This window comes from Peromyscus leucopus, unplaced genomic scaffold (genome assembly GCF_004664715.2).
Source record: "Peromyscus leucopus breed LL Stock unplaced genomic scaffold, UCI_PerLeu_2.1 scaffold_1484, whole genome shotgun sequence".
NCBI lineage: Eukaryota > Metazoa > Chordata > Mammalia > Rodentia > Cricetidae > Peromyscus > Peromyscus leucopus.
In genome coordinates, this window is record NW_023504649.1 from 4,750 (window position 1) to 11,905 (window position 7,156).

The window sequence follows — 7,156 nt, forward strand, 5'->3', positions numbered from 1 at the left end:
CGCTGAGATTAAAGGTGTAAACCACCGCCACCGGCTCAAAGTTAAACGTTTAAAATAATTTAAGCCGGGAGTAGTGTCCATACGGTTTTAGTCCCAACCCTCAGGAGGCAGAAGCAGGCAGTTCTGGTGTACAAAGTGAGTTCCAGGACAGTCAGGGATATACAGAGAAACCCTGGCTCGAAAAACAAAATAATAAATATAATTAATATTTAATCCTATTGCTATATTTCCATTAAAAAATATGGTTCAGGAGACAAAGACAGGCAGACGACTGAGTTCCAGTACCAAGAGGAATAACACCAGAAAAGCGAAGGAGGAGCCAAAGCAGGGAATGGTAACATATGCCTTATAATTCTGGAAGGTGGGAGGCACTTCTTTGAGTTCAAAGCCAACCTACCCTTCATAGTTTCACGACAGCCAAACTGTTTGGAAACAAGTAAGGTTCAAGTTTCTGAAAGGAACAAAAAACATATAACACACATGAGTCTAAACAGAAGCTAATAGGTGAAGATTTTACAAGAGCTTTCCTTTAAACCATGGTGAGAGGTACCCCGAGGGGGTGCACCGTTCCTGGAGGTACTGCAATACCAGGTCGATGCGTGGAGTGGACGGAGCAAGCTCCTATTCCAACTCCTACTTCCAAAAATCCATTTAATATATTGTCCTCGGATAGAGGACGTATCAGATATTAAACTGATAAGAACAGATACTACACTTGATCTTAGCCAAAAGGCCGAGAAGCGATGCCCAGCACACCGCCCGGAACCATGCCTTACTCTCATCGTCCCCCTTGAAATCGTGGTGAGCTTCCAGCGTGCCTCTGTCTCCCTTCTGTGCCCCCACCTCTCCCATCATCACCAATGGACTCTGCGACAAATGTCTCATGCCCCGCAGGTTTCACAAGAAACTTCGCGTGCGTGAGAGACCCTCGCATTTCTCCCCAACGGGATCATGGTCTCCGAGAGATTTGCATGCCCCGCCCCGCCGCGGAGGGGCGTGGCCGCCGCGAGCCGACTCCACCCCGGAGCTGTCCAAGGACCGGTAGGAGAGGCTGGTTACTTCTTACATTGCAAGTGAAGGACTGGAGGGAGCTCTTGGAGGCCGGCGGTCCGCTCTTTGTCCAAGACAACACGATGACGTACAACACACACAAGAAAAGCCCAGACTTTCGTATTCGTAGTTAATTAAGTAGCTAATTAGTTTATAAACAAGATTTCTCAACATAGCCCTGCCTGGTTTCAAATTTGTGATTTCTGCGTCGGTTTCCCAGGTCCTGGGATTGTAGGTGTGGCATCTAAAAGCTCTTCATATGTTGAGAAGCACATTTCCCGTGGTGTGGCTTGGATTCTTCCTTCCTTCCTTCCTTCGTTCCTTCCTTCGTTCCTTCCTTCCTTCCTTCCTTCCTTCACTCCTTCCTTCCTTCCTTCATTTCTTTCCCCTTTTTCTGAGGTAAGGTGTTCTGGGACTCAATATATAGTCCATGTTATAGGGTAGTCACCAGATAAGACTGCTCAGACAAGAGTTTAAGCCAATGGAAAGTCTGTGTTAAGCGTGGCCAGCAGCTACACTGCCTGTTTGGGATCCCAGTGTAACCCTGAACCTTTCCCAGGGTGAGCTTTTAAGCACAAAAACCATACCCTGGGTTGACACACTTCAGCTAACAAGAAGTTAGCCAGAAGCAGAACTACAAAAGCCAAAAGGCAAGATAATACATTTAGAGACTTTGTCAGAACTGTGGACTTTGATGGAGCAGGCCTTTGTTTTAGTTCAGGCAGGTGGTACATGCTGAGTTTTACATCCTGAATGGTACTGCCATCATGGAGTCAGTTCTGCTAAGGTCTGGAAGCCTACTAGGGTCTAGTGCCCTGTTACAGTCCATACTGGCTTTGAACTTGAAATCCTCCTGCCTCAGCATCCTGAGTGCTGGAATTACGAGTTTGGGCCACCACTCCCAGATTTTGTAATTTTTTGTTTGTTTTTACCCGACAAGGTTTCTCTGTGTAGCCTTGGCTATCCTGGAACTCAGAGACCCACCTGCCTCCAAGTACTGCGATTAAAGAATTGTGCCACCATGCCCAGCACTGGATTTAATTTTTTAAATGGTGAGTTTTTGTTTTGTTTTGTTTTTTGTTTGTTTGTTTGTTTTTGTTGTCTTCTTTTTAACATTTATGTATTTATTATGTATATACAGTGTTCTGTCTGCATGTATTCCTGCAGGCCAGAAGAGGGCACCAGATCTCAATCCGGATGGCTGTGAGTTGCTGGATTGAACTCAGGAGCTTTGGAAGAGCAGCCAGTGCCCTTAACCTCTGAGCCAACTCTCCAGCCCTGTTTTTGTCTTCTTTTCTGAGTGTGTTGTTTTGGGTGGCTTTTCTTGTTTGTTGCATGGCACCACCAACCCACCGTGTGTGTGGTGTGTGTGTGTGTGTGTGTGTGTGTGTGTGTGTATGTGTGAGTGTGTGTGTGTTTGTGACTGTGAGTGTGTGTGTGTGAGTGAGTGTGTGTGTGAGTGAGTGTGTGTGTGAGTGTGTGTGTGTGTGTGTGTGTGAGTGAGTGTGTGTGTGAGTGTGTGTGTGTGTGTGTGTGTGTGTGTGTGTGTGTGTGTGTGTTGCTGGTCCTCTCATCCACGCTGGTGCTCTACAACACTCTGCAGTCTGGCTGGCATCTTGGTCCTTCATCAAAGGTCACGATAACACTAGCTGTCAGACCCACATGATTCCTTGGTCTTCTGGACCTTGGGATGGGCTCCAAATTTCAAGAGGGATGAAAAGCTTCCTAGTTCTTGTTCAGGGGTGGCTTTCCTAAGTGGTGCTGTATCAAACAAGGATGCAGTGAGGGAGCAGCAGCTGGACTTGAGAAGCCTCAAGAGCCTCAAGTCAGGGCACTGTGAGAACCCACAGGGGCTTCCTAGTGAGAACTTACTCAGGGTCAGAGAATCTGAGCTTGCCTTACTCACCAGGGCTGCATATCGAGATGATTTGACCATGGGTGTGGTTACCAGGTGTTTGGAAGGGTCTACACTTGGCTGTACAGTGTGCTTTGATCTTGCGAGTGGGAAGTCTTTTGCTCGTCCCCTTGGCATGTTATAAGAAGCCATTTTCAATAAAGGACGAGGCTGTTGGGTATTGACCCAGGCCATTCTGAAGCTATCCTGTGTTTCTTTCTTCTCATTGGCTAGGTCTGTCTTTCTGTCTGATATTTCCTCATTCCTCTCTCCTCCACCTAAGAACCCTCCAAAAGATGGGAGCTATACTCCCACAGGGGACTTCCCCAACTTTGGGCTTATAACCTTTCATGCTCCAAGCCCCGTCAGCTCCTAATACCTTCTCCCTCTGCATGACCCCCATTCTGCCTTGCAGGATGTCCCAGCACCAGACCTTGAATCCTAATTCTGTGTTTAAATCACCAGCGAGTGATTGAGCTCCCTTTGCCTCTGCCCACAGAACCTGGGGGTTTCCTTTTATGTTTAGTAAGGGCTCTGCCAGTCAGCCATGTCACAGACATTGGTCTCTACCTGCCTTCTGATGGCCTCCAGGCTCATGTAATCCCTCCATGCCAGCTTGATCTAACTATAAAACCTCTCAGTGTTCGGAAGAGCCACTTCTGCACAGGCCCAGTTGAGGTGACCTCTGCAAATCTGCAGTTACCTCCAGGCTGTCCTACCTGCTCTTGTTTCTCAGCCCTTTAGAAACCGGGGGCCACTCTCCTTTCCCTCCACAAGTCCCCGAGTTCCTTTGCTTCGGTCACCACATTTGTGTGGTCTTTTAAAGTCTATTCCTGGTGACTGAAGGGATGACTCAGTGGTTAAGAGTGTGTCCTGTAGCAGGTCGGTTGTGGTGCATGCCTTTAATCCCAGCACTCGAGAGGCAGAGGCAGGTGAATCTTTGTGAGTTCGAGGCCAGCCTGGGCTACAGAGCGAGATCCAGGAAAGGCACAAAGCTACACAGAGAAACTCTGTCTCGAAAAAAAAACAAAAAACAAGAACAACAACGAAAAAGTATGTCCTGTGGGGCTGGAGAGATGTTCCCACTCCTAAGAGCACTGGCTGCTTTTCCAGAGGACCCGGGCTCAGTTCCCAGCACCCACATGGCAGCTCACAATCATCTGTAACTTCAGTTTTAGGGGATCCAATGCCCTCTGGCTTCCATGGGCACTGCAAATACATGGTGCCCAGACATGTATACAGGCAAAACATCCATAAACATTAAATTGTTAAAAAAAAAATTCAAAGGATGCCCATTTCTCCTTTTCATTCCCAATAGCATGCTATTTTCATTTAGGAGACCTTGACTCTGGCTGTGTCACTGAGAAGTCATGGGGGCCAGGCATCTGAGAGTCTTGAAGAGGTCCACGGAGGTAGACCCGGAGTCCCACCTCGGACTCTCTGCTGACCTGCTTCACTGTCTTAGTTGAATCATTTCTTCCTAGGTCTCTTCTCATGCAAACCCGGGAGGCCAGACTCATGGGCTCTAGCATTATATCAGTGCTCTGCCTCCTTGAGCACCCAATTTCCAACCTCCTAGCCTGTCTTTTAGGGAGGAGGAGCTATCCTTGGTGCCGAACCCTTGACTGTTGGACTCCCGGACTGAGTTGGAAAGTTCTCAACACACTTAGAGCTACTGGGCTCAGAACATCTCAGAAGCCCCAGAAACTGTACTAGGAAGATGGCTCAATGGATAAAGCTCTTGTCATTCAAACATGAGGATCCAAGTTCAAATCCTCAGGCACTCTGTATCTGTTTATCTAAATCTCTAGGTCAAGAGATGGGATGCCCTGAGGAGACCCCTTGTCCTGTTTCCTCCTCCTTCCCACAGTGCTTAGGGCCAGCCTGTAGTCACATATACCACCTAAACATCAACAAAAAGAGGTTTCAGCAAAATGCATTATTGTTTTAAAAATGTATGCTATGTCTCCAAAAATAAGTTCAAAAACCTTTCTTTTAGGGGGCTGCTCTTCCAGACGAACAGGTTCAATTTCCAACACCTACATATAGACAGTTGACAACTGTCTATAACTCTAGTCCTAGGGTCTCCACCACCACCTGGGCCTCCTTGGCCACTAGGCATGCGTGTGATGCAAAGACAAACTCACACACATATCTGCACAAATTTAAAATGCATTCTGTTTATTAATGTTTATGTGTGGGGCTGATGAGTGGGGACCTGTAGGTGCCAAAGCACTCGTGTGGAGATAAGAGGACAACTTAAGGGAGTCAGTTCTCTCCTTCTACTTTATGGGTCCCCAGGTTCAAAGTCAGGTTGTCAGGATTGGTGGCAAGTGCCTTTACCCACGGAATTATCTTGCTGACCCTAACATAGGTATTAAAAGAAGGCTACGTATTTGTTGGATATTAATGCTTCTATATCAGTTTTATTTTCTTAATAGTTTCTTTGGGTGTATTTTTCCAGCTTGTTACTCTTACAAGCTTTCCATACTCTATTTTGGTACAGATCTACAGCTGAATTTTGTGCTTGTGTGTTGGTATGTGTGCATGGAGAGGACAAAGGTCAGTCTTGAATGTTACTCTTCAGGCACCATCCACCTTGGTGATGTTGTTTGTTTGTTTGTTTTTAAACTGGGTCAAAATTTATTAACACTGTTGTGGCCCTTGAAACAGGTTGCCAAGTCACCCGAAAAATGTAGGCACAAAACACACTGGCAAATAGGAAAGTATCCAGGGTCCAGGGAGCGACATGTAAAAGGCACACAGACTAGGACCGACTTGTGCTGTTTATCCTCTGAATGCCGTGGTAGCCAGAGACAGAAAGTGGTACAAAAGCTGTTGTTCAGCAAGCTGAGAAGCCATCCTTAAAGTCCTTTGTTACTGTCTTGCTGAAGGTAAAGGCAAGAGAACCTTCCCAGACTCTGCTGTGGCTGCATGGTGACCTTGTGACTCCATTCTGGGCCTTCCCCTCCCTCCGCACCTCTTTTCTTCTCCTCCCTTTCCTCTCCTCTCCCCTTCCTTCCTTCCTTCCTTCCTTCCTTCTTTCCTTCCTTCATTTTTGTTTCATTTATTAGATCTTTCAACTAGGACATTAAAGGATTTTAAATTTTATAGTTAATCTATTACTATTATTTCATTTATATTATTATTATTATTATTATTATTATTATTATTATTATTAGATGGGGACAGAGGACTATAGCACAGTGTGGAGGTCAGAGGTCAAATTTTGGAGGTCAGATCTCTCTTTCTCCTGGGGCATTCAGGGAGGCACCTCAGGTCATCAGGTCTGTGGGGCGGAGTCTTTACCAGCTGAGCCATCTCAATGGCTCAGGTTGGGTTTGTTTTTCTTTTAATTTCTTCAACGAGGAGACTGTATCGTTGGGAATCATCTCCCTTTTCTCTTTCCTGCCCCGAATGCAAATGTGATGCCCAGGGCTGCAGTGGCCATGTTAAGACTATAAAGTCACACAAATACAAGGGCAGAGCATCAGTGCACAGGGTGCCAGGAAGGGAAGAGAGTCCAGATCCTTGGTACCGTCACTCACCGTCTGCCTGGTTCTGCTCTGCTGTGTGGGTGAAATGAACCCTTATCACCTACAGCCATGGTAGGTTTTTCTGTCACTTGCCTCCTAAGAGATTCAGGCTGTTAACCCATTTGCCGACTTGCTCACGAAACCCTGCGTTTCAGATTCCTGTCGTGTTAGTTGGGAGCTTAATACCATCTCCTGGGACTGGCACTTGGGTCACTGGGGACACCCAGCTGTCCACACTGGCCCACCGCAGTGGGAGTCTCTTCCTGCCTCACTCACAGAGGCCTCATGGTCTCAGGCACACTCCTGTCTGAGTGATGTTGTTTTTGAAACAGAGTCTCTCTCTCTTTTTTTTTTTTTTTTTAATTTATTTATTTATAATGGATACAGTGTTCTGCCTGCATATACACCTGCCGGACAGAAGAGGGCACCAGATCTCATTACAGATGGTTGTGAGCCACCATGTGGTTGCTGGGAATTGAACTCAGGACCTTTGGAAGAGCAGCCAGTGCTCTTAACCGCTGAGCCATCTCTCCAGCCCGAAACAGAGTCTCTTATGGGCTTGGAACTCACCAAGTAGGCTGGGCTCGCTGGCCGCTGAGCCTCAGGGATCCACCTGCCTGGGCGCCTGCATAGCACTGAGATCACAAGCACGCACCGCCACGCCGAGGTCTGAATT

At 47.0% G+C, this 7,156-nt stretch overlaps 1 non-coding gene across 1 annotated transcript; it reads right to left on the bottom strand.

The window, feature by feature from the left end:
• Positions 1-554: 554 nt before the first annotated feature.
• On the bottom strand, positions 555-745 carry LOC114689070. Its single transcript, XR_003733862.1, has one exon. It is a non-coding gene; the product is annotated as a U2 spliceosomal RNA (small nuclear RNA).
• Positions 746-7,156: the final 6,411 nt, after the last annotated feature.